This window comes from Dipteris shenzhenensis, chromosome 32 (assembly GCF_047967505.1).
Source record: "Dipteris shenzhenensis isolate YYH24624 ecotype China chromosome 32, Dip_SZ_1.0, whole genome shotgun sequence".
Classification (NCBI taxonomy): domain Eukaryota; kingdom Viridiplantae; phylum Streptophyta; class Polypodiopsida; order Gleicheniales; family Dipteridaceae; genus Dipteris; species Dipteris shenzhenensis.
Genome location: NC_141627.1, coordinates 33,901,998 through 33,927,005, shown reverse-complemented (window position 1 = coordinate 33,927,005; position 25,008 = coordinate 33,901,998). Strand labels below are relative to the sequence as shown.

General features: G+C 40.3%; 1 pseudogene; it reads left to right on the top strand.

Moving 5' to 3' along the window:
* Positions 1-879: 879 nt before the first annotated feature.
* LOC147880640 (abscisic acid 8'-hydroxylase 1-like) lies at positions 880-18,195 on the top strand (annotated as a pseudogene).
* Positions 18,196-25,008: the final 6,813 nt, after the last annotated feature.

Here is a 25,008-nt window from a genome sequence, read left to right as displayed (position 1 = left end):
TGAAAAATAAACTTTGGAGAGTGAAGGGTAATAAGCTTTGTTTTAAAAAAAGTCTTATGCAAGTATTTAAGTAAAATACAATTAATAGGGAAAGATTAAAATAAAAGAGAGATAAAGGGGTTTACAGAGAGACATATTTAAAGAGGGAAATAAAAAGGTTTCAAGGAGAGAGCGAGAAAATTTAAAAGGAGAGATATAAAAAGGGTTAAAGGAGAGACAAATTGGAAAAGGGGGTTAGGGGGGTATGCACATAAATGAGAGATAAAAAAGGGAAATAAGAGGAGACATAAAAATTAGGAAGAGATAATAAGTATAGTAAGGGTAGGGGAGATAATAGGGTCTAAATAAAAATTAAAGGCACATTAAAAAATTTTGTGTTTTAATAAAAAATAGAAAAGGAAAAACCTAAGAGTCCATGATAGCGACACAGGTGGAAGGAGCCACTAAGGGGAAGCCAAGATTCACACGTGCCCACAACCGTGGGGAGAAGGAATGGGCAGCCATTAGAGATCACTCAAGCCGGGGGAGAATAATGAAGGCACATGGGCCAATAAGTCCATGCTAGCGAAGGCCTTAGAGTAGCACAACATATGTGAGGCTCAAGAGAGAGGTGAGCAGAGTATGGGATAGAGGAGGGATCTTGCTAATTGCACGCAGTGACAAGAATGCTGGCACAACCGAGGGAGGGAGCAGTACGAGACAGAATCATGTAGGGGGCATGAGGGAGTAAAGAAGAGAGGCGATGAGCAGACTGCAAGGGGACGGCTCAGCACAAGGAGTAAGCACACGGTGTGTGAACCAAAGGGAACAGGGGAGAGCAAATTAGGAAGCAGGGGGTTGGGAGTGACTTGGGGGGGATGGTGAGGTGTTTTATAGATGATGGAGGTTTCCAATCAGGTAAGAGAGAGGGTCGAGGAAGTAGGTAGTCGAGAAAATTGGAACATCGAGTAGTTGATGGCGTGGGGGGGTTGGGATTGGGTTTTAGTGGGTTTCTGTAGTAGCTAACAGCGTGGGGGGGTTGGGGTTGGGTTTTAGTGGGTTTCTTTAGGAATTAAAAATTGTAGTTAAAAAGAGACGTGTAAAAAGATGCTTTAGAGAGAGAGAGAGAAAGGAAAAAATAATAAAAAATTAAGGACAACAAAGGAAAAAATTAAGGTAATTAAGAAAAAATATGCAAAAATAAGAAGAAATAAAAAAGTTTAAGAAAAGAAAAAATATGGAAAAATAAGAAGAAATAGAAAAGTTTAAGAAAATAAAAAATAAGAAGAAATAAAAATAAGGAATAAAAAGAGAAAAATAAGGAAAATTTAAGGAAATCAAAGATAAAACTAAGATGATTAAGAGATGGGGGATTTAAACCTTAAAAAAATGTAAAGAGTGGAATTAAGCCCTTAAAAAAAGTGTGTTAAAGGAGTAATTTAAAGAGGAGAAAAAGGGAGGGGGGGGGGGTGGAGCATAAATTTTTAAGGAAAAAATTAGGGAAATAAGAAACAATAAGGGAAATTTTAGGCAAATAAAGGAAAAATAAGAAAAAATAAAACAATAAATAATTTTTAATGAAAATGCAAAAAAAGAGGGAATTAAGGTAAAACATGGGGGATAAATGATTAGAAATTTTGAAGAATTTAGAAAAGTAAGAAGAAATATATAAGGAAATAACTTTTTGGAACAAGGGGGTTTGGGAGAAAGTTATAGGGGGTATCAGGAAAAATATTAGAAAAAATAGGAAGATAAGCGGATGTAAGGAAAAACTAAAGTGAAATTAGGAAAAATAAGGATCATTAGATAAAATAGGGAAATTTAAGGAGGAAAGATAAGGGAAATAAGGGTTAGGGAGGGGGGGGTTTTGGGGTAAACAGAGAAAAATTGGAGAAAGCTAAATGCAAAAGGTAAGAGAGGATAGTAAGTCTGTGTGGGTCACAATAAAAATAAACACTTAACCACAAACTAATCAAGCTTAGTGAGCAATTATGAGTGTAAAATTATTTGAAGTAACCATGAGGAGAATAATGAGAAACAAATCAAAAGCGAACCAATGGGAGCATTTAATTACACCACTATTAATAGGAGAGGCAATAAGTATATAGATATAAAACGAGGGACATGACGAGAAGCATAATGAAATTGGGGGAATTTAAAAGAAGGGGGGTGATTAAAAAATAAAGAGAAAATTAAAACCGGGGGGTTTGAGGAGAGACATATTTAAAAAAGGATATATAAAAAATGGGGAGAGAATTTAAAAATGGGAAAAAAGGGGGGAATGAAAAATTAAGAAGAGGTGAAAAATAATCTTTGGAGAGTGTGCGGTAATAAGCCTTGTTTTTTAAAATGTCTTATGCAAGCATTAGCTAAAATACAATTAATAGGAAAAGATTAAAATTAAAGAGATTCCCTTCTTTTTTCTTATTTCCCTAATTTTTTCCTTAAGAATTTATGCTCCCCCTCCCCCCTCCCTTTTTCTCCTCTTTAAATTACTCCTTTAAAACACTTTTTTGAAGGTTTAATTCCACTCTTTACATTTTTTAAAGGTTTAAATCCCTCATCCCTTAATTACCCTACTTTATCTTTGATTTCCTTATTTTTTCCTTATTTCTATCTTTTTTCTTTTTCTCTTTTTATTGCTTATTTTTTATTTTCTTAAACTTTCCTATTTCTTCTTTCTTTTATCCATTTTTTTCAATTACTTTATTTTTTTATATTTCTATTTCTTCTTTTTTTTTTCCCTTTCTCTCTCTCTTTCTCTCTCTCTCTCTTTAAAAAACCCTTTTACATGTCTCTACCTAACTACAACTTTCATTCCTAGAGAAACCCACTAAAACCCAACCCCAACTCCCCCATGTTGTCAACTACTTGTCACTCCAGTTCTCTCGATTCCCTACTTCCTCGACTCTCTCTCTTACTTAACTGAAAAACTCCATTACCTATAAAACACCTCACCTATCCCCCCTGTCACTCCCAATACCCTGCTTTCTAATTTGTTCTCTCCTGCTCCCTCTGGTTCACACATGTGCTTAGTCCTTGCACTGAACCGCCGCCCCCTGCAATCTGCTCACCCATCGCCTCCCTTCTTTACTCTCGCACGACCCCTACATGCCACTGTCTTTTACTTCTCCCTCCCTCAACTATGCCAGCATTCTTGTAATTGCGAGCAATTAGCAAGATCCCTCCTCTATCCCGTACTGTGCTCGCCACTCTCTTGAGCCTCACCTATGTTGTGCTACTCTGGGGCCTTTGCCAGCATCATGCACTTATCGGCCCTCGTGCCTTCATTGTTCTCCCCTGACCCACGTGATCTCTGACGGCGGCTGCCCATTCCTTCTCCCCATGATTGTGGGCATGTGTGTATCTTGGCTTCCCCTTAGTGCCTCCCTCCACCATTGTTGCCATGATGGACTCTCAGGTTTTCCCTTTTCTATTTTTTTATTAAAACACAAACCTTTTTTATGTGCCTTTAATTTTTATTTAACCCCTATTATCTCCCCTACCCTTACTATACTTATTATCTCTTCCTACTTTTTAAGTCTCCTCTTATTTCCCTTTTTTATCTCTCCTTTATGTCCATACCCCCCTAACCCCCTTTTCCAATTTGTCTCTCCTTTAACACTTTTTTATATCTCTCCTTTTAGACTCTCTCTCTCTCTCTCTCTCTCTCTCTCTCTCTCTCTCTCTCTCTCCTTCCTTAAAACCTTTTTATTCCCCTCTTTAAATACATATCTCCTTAAACACCTTGGTGTCCGACATTATCCCTGACCAGGATTGGGCATTCTAAGTTCTTTTTCATTTCAAGCTTTCAAATTTTGATGGTGAGGCGTTTTGATTGTGTAGGGATCAGAGTTTTGGCTATGATGCCATTTTAAGGCTATGATGCTGATGGAGTTTTGTTTGGCTATGATGCCTAGCTTTATTTTAGACTATAATGTCCATGATTTTTTTGTTTCACTCCCATTTCGATTGAGGGAGGGCATGTATGCTTGAGCATGACCTCATGGGAGAGCTTTGATAAGCATGTGTCTTGTTATGATTAGTTTGTATGTTGGCAAGAAGCTTCTAATTGGGCCATGGAGGTCAGCCACTTCATGGGAGACATGTAGCAGGTTCTTGATAGCATGGGAGAAGGTGATTGGCTACTTAACATGGGTTCTCACACTGGGAGTCTAGTTGGTGGTGCATGGTGGTACATTGCGGTTACCATCTTCTACAAGGATCGTGATGGAAGAAGCTGTAGGTCTTTTTGTCATGGCCACGAGCCAAAGAGCCATGAGCCATAGTGTGTCTCAGATTCGCAGTTGCTTAGAGTCTGTAGTAGAGTCATATTTCACAATTGTAATTGCCAACAAACCCAATAGGGTTGAGGCTCTTTTTATTCAAATAATAGATGGTCACCTGTTTGTATGCTTTGCAATCTTTTTGAGTATACGGTTAATTGTCTTGATTAATTGAATTATCCCCCCCCCCTCTCTCTCTCTCTCTTGTGTGCGCTGTCGCGGCAGCGTGACTTCCTCCTACCTCTCGTCTCTCTCTCTCTCTCTCTATGCCTCCCCTCCCTCCTTCTTTCTCTCTCTTCAGCTCACTCTCTCTCTCTTTTCTTTCTCTCTCTAAGTTCTCTCTCTAGAATTAATATTTCAAAGATGAAAACTTGAAAAAAATACCTGGAAGAAAGTTGAGAAAGAAAAGTATGGTTGTACTTGCTTTTGCTGTAGCTTCTCCTCTTGCTCTTCCTTGTTGAAATGGGAGAAAGAATGAGAGGAGGAGAGTATATATAAGAAAAGCTAGGGTTTAAGCGCTTCTCTCTCATTGGTCCCTACATCTCATTGTCCCCTCTCCCATTGGCCCTTCCATCACATTATATCCTCTCCCATTGGCCCCTCCATCCAAGTACCTCCTCTCCCACCTTCCCCTCCCCCTCTCCCACCCACTCTAACTCCCTCTCCCACTCCCACCCTCCCACGCCCACGCCCACCTCCCCCACTCCCACTCCCACTCCCTCTCCCACTCCCATTCCCACGCCCACCTCCCCCTCTCCCACTCCCACTCCCACTTCCACACTTCCACTCTCCCTTTCTCCCACTCCCACCTCCCACTCCCATTCCCACTCTCCCACTTCCACTCCCACTTCCACACTCCCACCCTCCCTTTCTCCCACTCCCACTCCCACCTCCCACTCCCATTCCCACTCTCCCACTTCCCCCTCTCTCAATCCCACATCACTTTATTCCCTCTCCCTCTCCCACTCCCATTCCCACATTCCCACTCCCACTCCCACTCATCAATCCTAATGAAAACTATTACTTATATCAATGATATTACTTAAATAAATGATGATAGGGTTTAGGGTTTGGGGGTTAGGGTTTTGGGTTTAGGGATTAGGGGTTAAGTTTTACGAAGGGTTTAGGGTTTGGGATTTAGGGTTTTGGGTTTTGGGTTTAGGGATTAGGGGCTAGGTTTTATGGGTTAGGGTTTAGGGGTTAGGTTTTAGGATTTAGGGTTTAGAGGGCCAAGATTAGGGTTTAAGGTTTAGGGATTAGGGGTTCGGGTTTAGGATATATGGGTTAGGGTTTAGGGTTTAGAGGACCAAGATTAGGATTTAGGGTTTAGGGATTAGGGGTTAGGGTTTAGGGGTTTAGATTTAGGGTTTAGGGTTTAAGGATTAGGGGTTTAGGGTTTAGAGTTAGGGTTTAAGGTCTAAGGGTTAAGGATTTAGGGTTTAGGGTTTAGGGATTAGGGTTTAAGGACTAGGGTTTAGGGATTAGGGTTTAAGATTAAGGGGTAAGGTTTAGGGGTTAGGGTTTAGGGGTTAGGGCTTAAGGGTTTAGGAGTTAGGGTTTAGGATCTAGGCTTTAAGGTTTTGAGGACCAGGATTAGGGCTTAGGGTTTATGGATTAGGGGTTAGGGTTTAGGGATTAGGGATTAAGGGTTAAGGGATAGGTCCCACTTGGAAGCCTTATCATTTGGACACCATGATGGACCAAGCTACCCCCACCTTCCCAAGCTTCCCTTAGGTAATGTAGGGCACACCTACTAGATTACATGGCTAATGGATAAGATTTCACTCCCATTGAGGGCTTCTCCCTTTCTAAGGGTATCTACCACCAAATCTGTGGAACACTAGACATTTAGCATATGAGAATTCAAAAAGTTACTGATAATGGTATGGATGATAACTAAATCTCATTGGATGGTCCCTACTATGAGGTAGGTAAGGATTTGAGATGGAGCATGCAATTTTTAAAGATTGGAAAGACTCGGCATGTAAAACAAGGGACATGACGAGAAGCATAATATAATTTGGGGAATTTAAAAGAAGGGGGGTTATCAAAAAACAAAGGAGAAAATTAAAAAGGGGGGGGGGTATGAAGGAGAGACATGTTTTAAAAATGATATATTAAAAATGGGGAGAAAATTAAAAAATGAGAAAAAAGAGGTGAATGAAGGATTAAGAAGAGGTGAAAAATAATCTTTGGAGAGTGTAGGGTAATAAAATTTGTTTTAAAAAAAGTCTTATGCAAGTATTTAGGCAAAATACAATTAATAGGGAAAGATTAAAATTAAAGAGAGAAAAAGGGGTTTAAGGAGAGACATATTTAAAGAGGGGAATAAAAAGGTTTTAAGAAGAGAGAGCAAAAGTTTAAAAGGAGAGATATAAAAAGGATTAAATGATAACCAAATTGGAAAAGGGGTTTATGGGGGTATGGACATAAAGGAGAGATAGTAAAGGAAAATAAAAGGAGACATAAAATTTAGGAAGAGATAATAAGTATAGTAAGAGTAGGGGAGATAATAGAGGTTAAATAAAAATTAAAGGCACATAAAAAAGGTCCAATGTTTTAATAAAAAATAGAAAAAGAAAAACCTGAGAGTCCATAATGGCGACACAAGTGGAAGGAGGCACTAAGGGGGAGCCAAGATTCACATGTGCCCACAGTCATGGGGAGAGGGAACAGGCGGCCATTAGAGATCACGTGGGATGAGGGAGAACAATGAAGGCACGTGGGCCAATAAGTGCATGCTGGTGAAGGCCCCAGAGTAGCATAGGATAGGTGAGGCTCAGGATAGAGGCGAGTAGAGTACGGGATAGAGGAGGGATCCTCCTAATTTGCACGTGGTCACAAGAATGTTGGCACTGCCGAGGAAGGGAGCAATATGAGGTAGAGGTGTGTAGGGGCCATGATGGTGTAAAGAAGGGAGGCAATGGGTGAGTAGACTGCAGGGGGTGGCTCAACGCAAGGTGTAAGCACATGGTGTGTGAACCAAAGGGAGCAGGGGAGAGCAAATTAGGAAGTGTGGGGCTGGGAGTGACTGGGGGGGGATGGTGAGGTGTTTTATAGGTAATGGAGTTTTTCAATTAGGTAAGAGAGAGAGTCGGGGAAGTAGGGAGTTGGGAGAATTGGAGCGACGAGTACTTGACGGTGTGGGGGGGTTGGGGTTGGCTTTACAGAGTTTCATTATGAATAAAAAATTCTAGTTAGAGAGGGACATGTAAAAAGGTGTGTGTGAGAGAGAGAGAGAGAGAGAGAGAGAGAGAGAGAGAGAGAGAGAGATAGAGAGAGGGAGGGAGAGAAAGGGAAAAATAAGGAAAAGAAATAAGAAAAAGTTAAGGACAACAAAGAAAAAATTAAGGTAATTAAGGAAAAATATGGAAAAATAAGAAGAAATAGGAAAGTTAAAAAATAAGAAGAAATAGAAATAAGGAATAAAAAGACAAAAAGAAAAAAGATAAAAATAAGGAAAGTTCAAGGAAATCAATGATAAATTAAGGTAATTAAGAGATGGGGGATTTAAAACTTAAAAAAAATGTAAAGAGTGGAATTAAATCCTTTAAAAAAGCATTTTAAAGGAGTAATTTAAAGAGGAGAAAAAGGGAGGGGGGGTTGGAGCAAAAAGTTTAAAGGAAAAAATTAGAGAAAGAAAAATTAAGGGAAATTTTAGGAAAATAAAGACAAAATAAGCAAAAAATAAAACAATAAACAATTTTTTAGGAAAATGACAAGAATTAAGGTAAAACATGGGGAATAAAGTATTAAAAGTTTTGAAGAATTTAGAAAATTAAGAAGAAATATATAAGGAAATAATTTTTTAAAACAAGGGGGGTTGGGAGAAAGTTGTAGGGGGGTATAAGGAAAAATATTAGATTAAATAGGAAGAAAATGGGGTTTAAGGAAAAACTATAGAAAATAGGAAGAAAAGGGGTTTTAAGGAAAAACTATAGAAAATTTAGGGGGAAATTAGCAAAAATAAGGTTAATTAGGGAAAATAGGGAAATTTAGAGAGGAAAGATAAGGGAAAAAAGGGTTAGGGTAGGGGAGGTTGGGGGAAACATGAAAAAATTGGAGAAGGTAAATGCAAAAGGCAAGAGACAATAGTAAGTGTGTGTGTGTGTGTGTGTGTGTGTACCCACCAATGAGAGAGAGAGAGAGAGAGAGAGAGAGAGAGAGAGAGAGAGGAGTGAGCAAAAAGTGAGGAATTTCAAGAGTAAAAGAAAAGGACTTTGAGTGAAGTTTTAATGATATTAATGCTAGGGAAGGGGGAAAAAAAGAACGGCAGGAAGTAAAAGTGGAAAGTGGGTTAATTTGAGAATTGTTTGGGATATAAGAGTTTTTGAAGAGATGAAAATCGAATGGTTTAGTGGGAGAGAAAGCAGTGCTCAAGTTAGCAATGAAGTGAGTCAGGAGGCAAAAGAGCCATAATGACTTACATGTACTATATGTAACTGTCCAGAGCTACCAGGGAAACATGACTCTATGTGTGAAGACTTAACAAAACCACGTTTCATAGTGAAATTAAAACAATTCTCATAAGAACACAAAAGAGTAAATTAGTATAATTTAACAAAATTCTCTCAATTGTAAAACGCATGACTCTACAAACAAGTTTTGCTTAGATAAGTCATGCCAAGCATCACTTCTATTGAAGAGGAGAGTCTGCATACCTGTCACCATCGAATAAGAAAACATTGGTAAGAACCAACTTAACCTTTAGTTGGGAAGACATGTGTCATAAACACCCCTCCCTTGTTATCGGCATCACAATAAAAATAAACAATTAATGACAAACTAGTCAAGCTTAATGAGCACTTATGAGTGTAAAATTATTTGAAATAACCATGAGAAGAATAATGAGAAATAAAGCAAAAGGGAACCAATGTGAGCATTTAATTACACCAAGATTAATAGGAGAGACAAAAAGTATATAGATATAAAACCAGGGACATGACAAGAGCATAATAAAATTGGGGGAATTTAATAGAAGAGGGGTGATTAAAAAATAAATGAGAAAATTTAAAAAGAGGGGGGGGGGGTTTGAGGAGAGACATTTTAAAAATGATATATCAAAAATGGGGAAATTTTTAAAAAATGGGGCAAAAGGGAGGAATGAAGGATCAAGAAGAGGTGATAAATAATCTTTGGAGAGTGTAGGGTAATACGCTTTGTTTTTAAAAAAGTGTTATGCAAGTATTTAAGCAAAATACAATTAATAGGGAAAGATTAAAATTAAAGAGAGAAAAAGGGGTTTAAGGAGAGACGTATTTAAAGAGGGGAATAAAAGAGAGAGAGAGAGAGAGAGTTTAAGAGTTTAAGAGTTTAAGAGTTTAAAAGGGTTAAAGGAGAGACAAATTGGAAAAGGGGGTTATGGGGGTATGGACATAAAGGAGAGATAAAAAGGGGAAATAAAAGGAGATATAAAAAGTAGGAAGAGATAATAAGTATAGTAAGGGTAAGGGAGATAATAGAGGTTAAATAAAAATCAAAGGCACATTAAAAGGGTTTGTGTTTTAATAAAAAATAGAAAAGGAAAAACTTGAGAGTGCATGATGGCAACATGGGTGGAAAGAGGCACTAAGGGGGATCCAAGATTCACACATGCCCACAGTCGTGGGGAGAAGGAATGGGCAGTCGTTAGAGATCACGTGGGCTGGGGGGAGAATAATGAAGGCACGCGGGCCAATAAATGCATGTTGGCAAAGTCCCTAGAGTAGCACAGCATAGGTGAGGCTGAGGAGAGAGGTGAGCAGAGTATGAGAAAGAGGATCTTAATTGCACGCCGTGATAAGAATGTTGGCGCAGATGAGGGAGGGAGTAGTACAAGACAAAGGGAGGACAAAGGTGTGTAGGAGTAGTGAGGGAGTAAAGAAGGGAGGCGACGGGTGAGCTGACGACATGGGGCAGCTCAGCACAAGGAGTAAGCACACGGTGTGTGAACCAGAGAGCAAATTAGGAAGGATGCAGTTGGGAGTGACTGGGGGGTTATGGTGAGGCGTTTTATAGGTAATGGAGTTTTTGAGTCCGGTAAGAGAGACGATCGGGGAAGTAGGAAGTTGGGTTGGGTTTTAGTGGGTTTCATTAGGAATAAAAAATTGTAGTAGAGAGAGACTTATAAAAAGGGATTATAGAGAGAGAGAGGAAAAAATGAGAATAAATAGAAATAAGAAAAAATTAAGGACAACAAAGAAAAAATTAAGGTAATTAAGAAACAATATGGAAAAATAAGAAGAAAAAGGAAAGCTTAAGAAAAGAAAAAAAAAGAAGAAATAGAAATAAGGAATAAAAAAAGAAAAAGAAAAAAGATAGAAATAATAAAAATTTAAGGAAAACAAAGATAAAATTAAGGGAATTAAGAGATGGGGAATTTAAACCTTAAAAAAATGTAAAGAGTGGAATTAAACCCTTAAAAAAAGTGTGCGAAAGGAGTAATGTAAAGAGTAGAAAAAGGGAGGGGGGGGGTGGAGCATAAAATTTTTAAGGAAAAAATTAGTGGAATAAAAAACAATAAGGGAAAAACTAGGCAAATAAAGGAAAAATAAGAAAAAATAAAACAATAAACAGTTTTTAAGGAAACTTAGGAAAATAAGGGGAATTAAGATAAAACATGGGGGATAAATGATTAAAAATTTTGAAGAATTCAGAAAAGTAAGAGGAAATATATAAGGAAATAACGTTTTGGAACAAGGGGCGTTGGGAAAAAGTTATAGGGGGGTATAAGGAAAAAAATTAGAAAAAATAGGAAGAGAAGGGGGTTTAAGGAAAAACTAATAAAATTTAGGGGAAATTAGGGAAAATAAGGGTAATTAGGTAGGAAGGATAAGGTAAATACGAGTTAGGGCAAGAGGGCTATTGGGGGAAATAGGGAAAAATTGGAGAAAAAAGGTGAGAGAGGATTGTGTGTGTGTGTGTGTGTGTGTGAGAGAGAGAGAGAGAGAGAGAGAGAGAATCAATTTCACAGTTGGAAGTTGTTGCATATGCAACAGGTTGGAAGCAACTCACCTATTGTAGCATTTTGAAAATTTTACCAATTCATGCAATAGCTTCAGATGAATAGAGAACCAAGATGATTGAAGAATGAAGTACGGAATGAAGGAGGGACTGCAAGTTATGCTACTTATACTAAACCTAGAAAACTATCATAAACCTAATTATATCCTACCTCCCATAAAATCTCTAAGTTAAATTAATTTAAAAATATTAATATAATATTTATTTTTATTAATAACTAATTTTAAAAAATAAAAAAAAGTTCAGAATAAAAAAATGTTCTTCAAAAAATTAATGTATATTAGTCAATCATATAACAAGGAGTATGTACAATATCAAAAACTAATTTAGAAATTAGTGAATATATTTGTAAGCTTCATGTTAAAAATATGCATCGATGTGCTTTTATCCTACGTGCTTATCTCTTATGTGTATCGTATTGTGCAGGTGCCCTAAACTTTTTTAGTTTAAATCATGTCTAGAAATCAATTAGTTTAAGTCCTCCCTAAAGTATCATACCCATTAAATACCATTATGGTTTGAAATGCATATTGCCTTGTTTCTTTTCAAGAAAATCTTATAACTTGTGAAAAGCAAGGTGCAAAATCATAGTAAGCTTTTTATCAAAAGAATGGGAGAAAAGCATAGAAGTGCTTTTGTCATAAATCTATATAATTCATAACAAGCACATGATTGTCAACATTGTGTATGTCTTCAAGCAACAATGGAGAGGTCTTGTTTCTTGAGTGTCTTCAACCAAGATCCCAAGTTAAGATTCTCTCCAAGTCTTAATGTGCATTCACTATTTTTTGTTTATAGATTGAGGTTGCGAGACAAATGAGAGATTAGAGCTCTATGGGAATGATGTTGATCAATCTATCTATCTATCTATCACTTCGCGCGAGCTCCGCGCATCACGTCAGCTACAGTGGAGATACTGTTGTGAGGTTCAGCCAACCTCCAAGATTTGGTGTTAAGTAGCTACAAGCAGCCAAGATGGATTTGTGTTTAAGCAAGTGCTAGCACATAAGATTAGTAAGGGCCTTGAAGAGATGAAGGCTAGCATGGCATAGCCTTGGCATGTGAAGCTTTGGAGAGCCTCGCGATGACCTTATGCTCTACTCTCACTGCAAGCCTAAAAGCTCGACTTACTACAGTGTTCAAACTCCCATTTTCTCGAGGTTGGAGAGGCACGTAATGCTGTCTAAGTGGAGAGTGAGAATGTTACGTGCTCTACTTCAAACTTCCTCTAATGATAGTGGTCAGATTCTACTAAACGATCTGAGAATGTTGGAATCATCCTACTAAGGACACATGCAGAGCCTCTCAGGCTCACATTGGCAAATTTTTGGGATATTGTCTCTACGATCAAAGGAATTGCCAAAAGACGATGAGAATTTGAATTTTGCCTATTGCGCAGAGCTCTCGTAGTGATTTTAGTGGCATTCGACTACGATTTATACGACTATTGACATTCAGGTAATATGCCAGTTTCTTATCCATTCGTGAGACTTATCCTTGGCATTAATATTCTCGGCATCTCGGTACCCAGGAAAGGGCCCGTTGTGGTTATAATAATTTTACATTATATATTATTATATAAGTATTTTCAATTACTAGTCCATTCAAAATTTATTGGTTTCAATCTAAATTCTTACAACATTCCTCTCGTTTATGCATGTTATCGATGCCAAGGAGCAAGGAAATCCAAGATGGATGCAAGATTGAAGGATGACTACACCTGGTTGTAGTGATTTATGTGACAAAATTGTATAAATTGCAACGAGGATCAATTATTGTATCGCCTTATTCATGTATTTGTTAGACATCACAAAATCAATAATAAATCACCGCCCTTGATATTTGCAAGGAGGATCGGGTCCTAAGGGACCCTCTGACACGTCTCATGTCCAGTATTTTACTGATTTTCTTTTTCCCTTAAAATTTTGATAAAATACAAGGATTGAGCTTCAATTTTGAGTTGGTAGTTAGGTGATCCACGATGGAAAGGTTGCCTGCCCTGCAAATCTGGTTTTCCTTTCTTTTTCTTGACCATCACGTAGTAGGGGCAAACTGATTTCTTCGGCTATCAACACGAGAAGGTGCATGCAGATCTCCGGAAGATCCTGCATAGCCCATTGCTTCCGGAAGCTCTCGAGCGCGCCATTCCTGTTATTGAATCCATTGCCCTAGATGTCCTTCGGCACTGGGACGGAAGGGTGATTAATACGCTGGAGGAGGCCAAAAGGTTTCGTTCTCTCGAATCTCTGAATTTTGTGGTTTTCTATAAGCGCTTTCAACTTCCAGAAGAACAATTTTGTGTAGGAAAGAATCCCAACAACAAAGACTTCAAACGCTCGCAATGTGAATTATCGTGGCTGAGACTTGAATTTTTTTTGTCTGCGGTGCCGCGTGAAAGCTATCAGTACGTTTTTAAGGTAGCCATGGAGTTTATAATTGGTGTTGCGCCTCAACATGAGAAGGAGGAGCTTACCAGAGCATGCGAACACTTGATACGTGGAGTAAGCTCCTTGCCAATAAACGTACCCGGAACAAACTACTACAAGGCAATCAAGGTTCTCATGATCAACCTGCTGCACACACGTGATTGCCCTATTTGATTTACTATATATTCCCGATCAACAAGATCTGCATATTCTTTGTTTGTTGCAAACAAGAACGAGTCGTGTTTCTAATAAGCACCCCGCTTGACCTTACATTTGGTCGTCCAGGAAAGCAGAAAGAAGGCGTGTGCTCTTCTAGACAAGATAATCAGCTTCAGAAGCTTGGACAGTTCTCCCCACGGAGATATCCTTGGACTGATGATGACGCTGGAAGATGAGGATGGGACGAAGCTGAGGCCTGAAGAGATTCACGATAACATTCTCACGTTCCTTTACGCTGCATACGATTCCTCTGCGGCCGCTTTGTGTTGGACCATAAAGATGCTTACAGAACAGCCTGATCTTCTAGGGAGGGTTCTGGTACACACCATTTCATCCCTACAGGATCACACGGTTACCTGCTTCCAGAATCGGGAGTTGCTTGCATGCCTAGCTTATTAACTCGCCTCTTTCGACCAGACCGAGCATCACGTGATTCGAGGAAAGAAGAGCTCTGATGAAAATATCAAATGGTACGATGTGAAAGAAAAGATGCAGCTTACAGTACGGGTAAGGACCTTAAATTCCAAAGATTCTGGAATGTGCAACTGATTCTATATGATGACTAAAGCTACTGCATAGTATTTTATCGACATTTTCATCATAATGTAATTGATGCCTGCAGGTAATCAAAGAAACTTTGCGCATTGCCAACGTTGTAGAATTCTCGTACAGAGAAGCGCTCGAAGATGTACCATATCAAGGTCTGCGGGAATGAGCAGCATTACTCAGAAGACAGTGAATCGCATAGTAAAAATCTTATGTAACTTATAGAACCAAGCGTATAGGTGAAGGTGAAGCATTGTATCTAATAAATTGTTTTTGGGTTTCAAACCAGGAATCGTGTTCCCTTGAGGTTGGAGAGTTATCGTGGCACATGCAACATACCATATGAACCCAGAATATTTCCCACACCCCCAGGACTTCGATTCATCTCGTTTTAGTGTAAGGCTTCGTCTTAGCTTATTTATCAAGTAGCTTCCCGACACAAAGTAGACACCAGAGCTTTGTACTTCTCTGCTGTGAGGCTTGATTCTTGCCCAAGAACGCCCAGCAGTTACTTATGATCCTTGGCAATGGTTGTTTTGATGCGATCGTGGGCAGGTGCAGCCGAAGCTGTATACTTTCACGCCATTTGGAAGTGGCCCTCACGTGTGCATGGGGAGAGAGTTGCTTCATTTGGAATTGATGGTGTTCATTCACCACTTTGTGTTGAAATACAGGTGATCGGCTATATAGTGCGTCTATTCTTGTCTTCCAGTTTTAAGATTTAACCCTTGTAGCGTGTCAAGTAAATATTCATTTCCGATTCTTAGACAGGTTGTAGTCACACCCCATTTCCTTAGAATTGATCTGTGGGATATTATTAACTGTTGTAGTTGGGAACGCCATGGAAACGAAGATGGTTCAGAATTTCTACCAGTTCACGTGTCCAAGGCAGGATTCCTATACACGTCAAACGAAGGTAAAGATCACAGATACAGAAAGGCTTAAATAAGCGCCATAGCGCAGCACACGAGAGAGGGAACCAGTAGAAATGTTCTCATATTGGCCATCCTTTGCATCCATATTGATGATCTTGTGAACAATGTGATACTTTATGAGAATTTAAATGACACACAAAGAGGGTGCCTCTAAACCTTATGAAGAAAGAGTAGATGGCACCAACTCTAGGTCAAGGATGCATAAAGCATGAAGATGCACATAGTAAATAGAATCATTACGCAAGTAAACTTATGCATGCAAACCTATACATGCCTTTACAAACCTCAGCATAGAGTAGCTCTTTATAAAGTGGCAAATCATAACATACAACCTTGTGATAATCGCCTAATTAGAAAACTAGTAGCAACATAAGAACTCGCATAAGGTCCTCAACGACCATAGAAAAATAACCAATCAACAAAGAAGATATCTAAACGATAATGACAATATATACAATTCCTTAGCTAGCCAAGATGAGCACGCACAAGTCACATTTTATGGTGTGGTCTCAGTGGTGACTCACGTGTCGTGGGGTAGTTGAAGATATGCCGACGGAGCTTCCACTCCTGGCTACTCCTTGTGGGAACAATGCATAGCACGAGCCGTCTACAAGTGTCACTCATGCGGCCTCTGGATTGTTGCAATGTGGTTTCAAGTGAGAAAGGGGGAAGGGGAAGAGGGGAGGGAGAGGGAGAAGGAGGGAGGAGGGAGGAGGAGGGAGGAAAGAGGAGGAGGAAGGGAAGAAAGAGAAGGGAGTGAAGGGGGATAGAGTGACAACCAAAAAGGCATTACAATGGAAACAAGAGAACACCCAAAACACTCTCTTGGAAGAGAAGAGGGAGCTTGTATTCAAACTTGTGCAAACAACAATGAAGACCAAAGTCAAACGTTTGGCCTTTTATACAAGTCACCTTTTGAAGGGAGGGCCAACCCTTTTCCTTTTTAGCACTCTCCCAAACCATGGGCTCTTGGGCTCGTAGGGTGCCAAGGCATATTGCTAGTCTTACCGACTCTCCCTACCAGTGGAAATAGCTCGTTTGTTAACCATATTAAAGCGCTTGGGACAAACCTAGTGTTAGGAGGTGGTCCTAACCGGTTCACAAATAGCGCTTGTGTTAGCCTTGCCACTCCTAGGCTCAAGTGATTTGGGGCTCAAACTCCCTGAGCGCCCTCGCACCTTCACCTGTTTGGTGTTCGAACCTCATGAACACGGCTCAAAACCTAGAGTGACAAGGCTGGGCTTCCGTGAGACACTCAAAGGTAATCCAAATGTTGCTGGGAAGCGTTTTCTTTGGAATACTTGGGGAACAAACTCCTTGAGTTTGAGCTGTATTTCTTCCAGGGCTATTTTCGTTGGTGTCGCTATTTCTTGTGGATGTGGAGCTAAACAGTGCAAGGTGCATGCACTCTTCATGGTCCAGAAGTTCGCTGGAACATACAACGTGTGCACATTGCTTGAAATCTTTGGACTTTTCAGCGGGCTTAGGGTATATGGGGATCAAAATCCCTGAGTTTGAGCTATACTCCTTCGGTGTGCACCTTGCTTGTAATCTTTGACCTTGGTGTAGTTGGGTATCAAACTCCCTTGAGCTTATCCTGTTGAAGTAGATCATTCGGCTTGGTCACCTTTACTCATTGATTACTCTACATTTGGCAGTTGTACTCTGTGGATGTTAACATGCCCCTTGCTGATCCCTGTCCTCAGGTCAGCCCCATTGGAGGAGGGTGGTGGAGAAGACTGACTGCAAGATGGCATAGCGGTCCAACTGCCTGGACATGAGGCGAGTGAGATACGAGCAGTACTTCCAAAAATGGGATGCATGCATATCCTCATAAGTGTGGAGGTGATACCCGTGGAGGTTGCAAATGCGTAGGTAGAGGCGAAGCTCCTGGAACTGAGATGGACCAATGTCGGGGTTGAAGACAATTTGGTTGGTCAAATTGTGAATGTGGTCGTCGATGGGGCAGCTGTGGGTAGAAAGATCACGGAGGAGTAAGAGGATGAGGCGATTGAAGTGGACGGCGGCGACGATGGTTGGATTGGGGACGGAGTCGTAGGTGTCGAATGACTGGAGGGGAAAGCAAAAACCTTCCTGTGTCATTTCTTTTGGGAAGTTGTACTTCGAAAAATTATACAACACATTGGGGTTCTATTGCTGGAGAGCTCGAAAGGCGGCCCAAGTCCAACGTCGTTCCATGGGCATGTAAAGTGGGTGGACTCGACGATCGATGGGCGCGCTATAATAGTAGCGCCAAAAATTTTCAGCTTTAAAAAGGGGAGCCGCCAATTGGGCTATAGATCGCTGTCGCGGGGATGGGGGCAAGGTTGTATCCTCCTCATGTGTGCTTGGGATGTGCTTGTCGTCGCCTGTCATTGAATGACTGCGTTATAAATTGTGTGAGAGGAAGCACTTCTAGAATCTCATAGTAGCGATGGAGGTTGGAGCCCTTGAGCTAGCGTTTCCAATGGTGCATGAGTGCACTATCTGGCAACTCTTGGAAGGACTGCAAGTCTGGACGCCAATGAACATCTTCAGGAGGAGACCTTGGCGGGGATGGCGGAGCTTCGTCATCTCAGCAACAAGCGGCATTGGCTCTGTCCTGGGGGGCCTGTAGGAGTCACGGCATCGGTACTTTGTACAAAATGTGTTGCTTTGAGCAGCGTGCTGAATGCCTTGTCAGGGAGGTCGATCAGAGCATTGGAAGTGATAGACGGGGAGGGTCCGTGCTATGCAATGGTGGTGTTGGAGGCATTGGACGAGTACTCGGACAGTGTTGTCCAAGGAGAGGACATTGGGTAGCTTGTTGGGTGGGTTGGGTGAGATCTAGTGGAGGCGGTGATCTGTAGGGGGGTGGTGGTATGAAAAGGGTGATTGCATTTTGTTCTTCGTCCCGGTTATTTCTTCAGGGTATGCTACGTGAATTGTTTCAAAATTGCTCACCAAGGACTCAAGTGAGTCTTGGAGAGCCTATAGCACTCGATTAAAGAGTATTATTATTTCGAGGGGTTGGTAGGTGGTGGTCTGGTAGGCCGCAAGGTGTCCTTGAGCTTGGACTGCTGAGACTCGGCCATAGGTTTGCATCCAAGTTATGTCTGCATGTGGACTTCTGGAGTGCGGAACCATGGCGTGAGTTCTTCGAGTTTTGCGAGTTGCATCACCTCATCATCCGCATGATAATTAAGGGACTCAGTGATGATGTAGCACCAGCCTTGAAAGTTGAGAAGAATGGGATGGGTGGATAGGGTTTGGAGATCGGAGGGGAGAAGAAGAGATAGGGAGGTGGGTTGAAGGTCAAGAGAAAAATAAGACATGGCTAAGATGGGGTGGCAGTGGTCGGGATTACGACGGAGAATAGTTTGAAGGGCGTTGGGCAGTAGTGGGGTAGTGAGGTCTAGGTGGAAGGTGAGGTTTTGTGCACAGAGTGCATCGAAGTGCATTTTGAGGGTTTGGGTGATGGTGCGTGGTGCAAGTGTATACGTGGCTAACTATGCAGACACCTCCCGGTACATCGTGAACTCTTACTGCTCGCGGTCTTCCAACCCTGACTCCTCCGAGTGGCTAGTGGCACGCTGTCTTTTGATCTCTTCTTGGAGGGAGACCGTGAGGCTCCTCTCTTGTGCCAGAAGATCTTGTAGGGAGAGGATCTATTGGTCGTGGGTCTCTTGGGTGCGGTGTACTGGTGCTCTACCTATGCTTGTTGCTGTTCCAGCTTTGTGCGTAGGGCTGATTCTGCCTTTTCTGCCTGTTTCGTAAACGTCTGGACTAGGGATTCGCTGGTGGTGAGGTCATCTTTGACTTTTGCCAGAGTGAGTTTGAGCTTTTCCACCTTAGCCCGGTATTCTTCGGCTCGATGTAGTGCGGCATGGCCCATTGCTTGTGCGGCGACCATGGTTGATTGGCTTTCCTGTGCTGAGAGCTAGGCTTGGACGAGGTTGGAGGAGAGTTGTGAGGCTTGCTCCTGCCTCCTTTGTAAGATCGTACATGCGACTTCTAGCAATTGTGCCATGGCTTCAAAGAGGTTCATCTCCATGACGTCGCCACGTGACAACTGTTCTACCGTCATATGGCTATAGCCTCCCATTGCCCTATATTGGGGCGCACTGCAAAATTGAATGGCCTCTGCTAGGCCTGCCCATGGCATGGAAGAGGCGCCTATGGCGAAGGATGCTGTCTCCTGAGGGGTGGTGGAATTTGAGATGAAGGGTGTAGTGGGGGTCGTCGGTGTAGTTTCGGCTCCTGCATGGAGGCCGATTTCGATGGTGTCATCGCCCTAGAGGTCTTCAATGCGAATAGGCCCTCCTTGCACTTGTTTGCCCTTATCCTAAGGACCTAGTCAGCTGCATGCGTAGTTGTCATTGCACAAATTCGTGCACCTGGCTTTCCTCATATTGGTTGAGCGGCTGACTTGGTTCTGGTTTCACTTGGGTGACTAGAGTGGCACTTGGCGTTGTCCTCACTCTCTTGGGCCTGGTTTCTGTCTCTTCCTGCTTGGTCTATATCGGACCGATGGCAGATTTCTTGACAAGTCTGAAGCCGATGGGCGGATGCTGACTTTTGAGGTAATAGAGGACTGGCATGTACACTATTGTATTGCTGATGACAATTTGGGACTATCTGCCTGACTCAGTTTCACATATGGAGGCAATGGAGTACTTATTGCCTTCCCCCCCTCCATATTGAAACGCTGCAACACTTTTGTAACATACTCCTTCTATGAAAGCCAAAGGAGTTTCCTACTCCGGTCACGCATGATGCGCATACCAAGAATATGACCTGCAAGTTCCAAATCCTTCATGTCAAAGGCCTCATGCAACTTGGTCTTCAAACACTTATTTCATTAATTTTGGACTTGTCAATGTACAAATTCATTTTTACATATACTTTTGGGCTAGTTTTCAGATAAAATTTAAGAAAAACCCAATCTCCAAAGCACATATAAAAACATAAAAACAAGCATTTTTTTATATATTTTTTAAGGACATGAAACTAAAATTATAAAATTTAACGCAGCCTACATAAGTTACATGAAAAAATAAGATTCGGTTGTTGTAAACTCTCTTAATATTTAATGGTGTTAATAAACACCTTCAAAAGTTAAGCCTGAGATTTTCAAGACTACATAAGTTACATGAAAAAATAAGATTCGGTTGTTGTAAACTCTCTTAATATTTAATGGTGTTAATAAACACCTTCAAAAGTTAAGCCTGAGATTTTCAAGACTACAGCCATTCAATTTGATGAATTTTCTATTTTCAAGTCCTTAGCCTAAATTCAACCCATTCAAGAGCTGAGCTCATCTCTTCCTCATCGATGTAGTTAAAATTATAGAAGAGAAGTAAGGATTGATGAATTTTCTCCTGCATAACACTTTGTTTGTTCCGAATGGCTAGCGCTTCCTCGGGCGAAAATCTTCCATAACGAGCCACACGCGAAGATATCTCACTTTGAAAGTCTATCAACTCTCTCCTATATGACTGCAATTTATCTATTTCAGTAGTAGCCATACTTATTTTTCTTTCCTCTTCCTTCTCTAAGCCCTTCTGACAAGCAAAGTCATCCTTCTCGTACTGGGTTAATGGAGGTGGATTTTGCTTTCTCTCCTCTCTCTTTCCTTGGTTCTCGGCAATCCATTCTTTGAGGCTGCTAATGGCTTGCTCGACAGAATCGATTACCTTAAAAAGATCCATAATGGCTGCAAGATGAAAGGAGTATGCTTGAGAAGAGGAGGTAAGGTTGCGGGCAAGATGGAAGGAGCAAGCTTGAGGAGAGGAGTAAGGTAAGAAGAGTAAAGTGGAAGAAGTGTGGAGAGGAGTAAGGTAAGAAGAGTAAAGTGGAAGAAGTTTTTGCTGCGGGTGAGATATAGAAGACGAACGAGGTGAGGAAGGTAACGAGAGTGAGGAAAGATATAGAAGACGAACGAGGTGAGGAAGGTAACGAGAGTGAGGAAGGTAACAAGAGGAGGTAAGGCAAGATGAAAGGAGTATGCTTGAGAAGAGGAGGCAAGGCTGCGGGCAAAGGCTGCGGGCAAGATGGAAGGAGCAAGCTTGAGGAGAGGAGTAAGGTAAGAAGAGCAAAGTGGAAGAAGTGTCTGCGCTGCGGGTGAGATATAGAAGATGAACGACTACTAGGGAATTTATAGAACTACAGATGCAAGACCGTAATGCGAGATGACTAGATGCAAGATCGTAATGCGAGACATTATAAAATAAAATGATGGGATGCAAAACCGTAATGGGAGACATTTGAGACATATAAGATAGTGATAGTACATTGAAATCTATAAAGTAAAATGATGGAACACAAGAATGATATAATTAATAGAATCTCATCATGAGATATTCTTTTAATATAATATAAGTTAGTAATTATTAGAATCTCATCATGAGATATTCTTTTAATATAATATAAGTTAGACTTGCTGTACATAATAAATGATAGATTTTGAGTACATTGAAATCTATAAAATAAAGTGATGGAACATAAGAATGATATAATTATTAGATTCTCATCATAAGATATTTATTGTACATAATAAATTAGACTTTCAAAAAAGTAAAACCTAATGTATTGTAATGAATAAATATCATAAAATATCCTAATGTATTGCAACATTTAACATAAGTTTTAAAAACACTATCATTAATCAATACAAACAAGATAAAAATCTTCAAGGACTCATGTCTCTTTCTACATGTTTTGAGCATGTTTTACAACTGAATAGAGTCTGATGAGTCCTCTTGAGGTTGTGATTCTCTAAGAGTACATTGAGTCTCTACTTGTGTGGATGGTGTACATTGAGATTCTACTTCTGGTGCAATCGGGACAGACTTAATCTCTTCCTCCTTTACAAGATGTGATGTTGTAGATGCACATTGAGTCTCCACTTCTTGTGTAGGAAGAATGCATTGAGTCTCTAATTCAAGTGTAGACTGTAATGCTTCTACTTGAGGCTGTGATACAGAAGGAGACTGAATTGTCTCTTCTTTTTCTTTGGCTCCCTCAGGTTCTTCATTGAGTCCATCATGTTGTTTCCCAATGATAGCAGTTAGATAGTGAACAGTCTTAGCCACAAAATCTTGTAGCTCGAGCTTGGTATATGCTTCTATGGAGACATGTTCAAAAATTTCATTGAGATACAACATGAAGTTGTAGGCAATTCTCCACCCACTACTAAACATGTCTTTTTGCTCCACTGCGAGGCATGTCTGGAAATTTGGTTGGTCTTGATGCTCCCTGATTTTCATAATCGCAGAAACTAACTTGTTTGCAGACCTGTCCATCATGACATATGACAAAGTGAATTTGTGTAGTAAATAGTAAGATGCATGTTCATAATGATATGATAAAAGAACACTTACTTGAACACCCCGTGAAAGCCTGTAATTGAGTTGACAAACCAACAATGGTTGTCATCAAGGTCCCATACTATCAGGCTCCAATGTGAACTACATCACCAATAAAGAGCGATAAGATTTATCACAATATTAAGTATTAATTGACACAATATTATAAATAAGAGAGTAAAAGAAAGATTGAGACCATACTTACTTCTCATAGTATGGCATAAAGACAAGTAGTATGCCATCCAAGTATAAAGGTTGTAGAATTGAACAAACATCATCTACTGTCTTCTTGGTATCACTAAGTACAGCTGAAAGAAGAGAATCGAGCATACAGACGCGATTCTGTACTGATCTAGGAAAATGAGATATAACCGTACTGCAGCAATAAATAAACAAATGTTAGAAGCAGATTGAATCAAATGATTGAAGTATCAAGTCAAGAGATGTTCATATCAAACCTGAGGATGGCCATCATGACTTTGTCATTAGCCTCTTTCAAGGGTCGGAGAGGATTGTAACTTCCTCGCTACCAAAAGTCAAAACACGAGATCAGGACAACTTATGGGCGTAGCAACCAATGTTTCCTCTGGATGCTCCACCACGTTATCAATAAATGCCTTAATGATAGATGACATAAATGCATATAGATGCAAGTCTGTATATGTGGACAATGAGGTTTCACCGCCTCTCAAATTAAAAATTTGAGCAAGGAGCAAGAAGCAGTTATATCCAACTCTCCACCCACAACTGTGGTCATCATTCTGCTTCGCTGCAGGGCATGTTACATACTCTATTTGATCTTCCAAGTCACCCTCCATTTGCATAAGTGCATCTATAGCACTTACCAACTTTCGAGTAGATCTACACATCAAAATAGAAAACATAAATGAATGTGCGCATTGCATAGGATGCATCTCATTGACATAATTATGACACAAGTAGGTTATACTTACTCTGACACACTGCCATGGATAGATGCTATTGAATTGACAAAGAAGCATTGCTTGGCTAAGATGTCCACAATTACCAAGCTCCAATGCAAGCTGCATTATCAATTAAGAATAATTATTATTTGATATAATCCTCCACAATGTAAGAGATAAGCTAGGTAGGGATTGATACTCACTCCTCGTGATATGCGGTAAAGATAACTCGCGCCGCAGTCAAATCAATAGGTTGCAACCACTTAAAAACGTCATCTATGGTCTTCTGCTTATTGCTAAGTACACTAGAAACAAGAGGATCGACCATATATGCACATCTTTGTATATATAGCGGAAGCTGTTGTAAAACCATACTGCAATAAAAAGAAAAGAATATTAGTTCATTTGATCCAATGGAAATACAAAAGCATAAAGTCAGTAAAAAGTTTGTGTCAAACCTGAGGATGGCTATTATAACCTTGTCATTGACCTCTTTCTTGAAGTTTATGAGGATTGAAATGTCCTCTTCATCGAATATAAAAGTAAGAGGTTGTTCTCGAACTTGAAACCTAACTTGAAATGACTTCTCCATTTGCTGCAATGTATGATTATTTTCTAGAGTCATCCGGATAGCCAGAGCAGCTTTGCTTTCTTGAGATGAGCTTTCTATATTCTCTGCTCCAACTATGTCCTCCTCATCCTCCTCCTCTCCCTTCTCCTATAAAAGGAAAAAATAATTATGAGATTCAAAATTTTAAATTAATTATAAATTTAAAAAGACCTTTAAATGAATAAAGAAAATTAAACATAAGTCTTCATACCTCTACATATCTTCGTGGTCTTTTTATGTAACCTTCAGAGGCAAGGTCAGTGTCATATCCATCTTCTTCTGCTTCCTTGCTATCGCTGGTGTCCTCACTATTATATCCAGAGCTTTGATCATTTTCATCATCTTTCTTGCTCTCATCATACATGATCTGCTCTATGTCATCCTCTTCATGTGAGATCGGACCTTTCTTATCAAACTTTATTGTGAGAGAAGCCACGGTATCAAGGTATTCCAAGCAAGTGAGGGCTCTCAATAATATTTACATTGTGTCCTTTTCTGATAAGAGCTTCAAACAAATGTCCCATTCGGCACAATGTGACTTCCCATCCGGACGGTAGCAAAAATTCCATCATACTAATTAAAAGATCAGCACTTTTTGCTGGCCTTTCATAGTGATTTGTGTTGCGATGGAGGGGACTTGGAGCTTCATGCTCTTCCAGCAGTAGTTGCAATCTCTTTGCATTCCCTCTTATATTGTTTTGTAAGGAGTGATCATTGTAAGGGCTCTTCATGCACA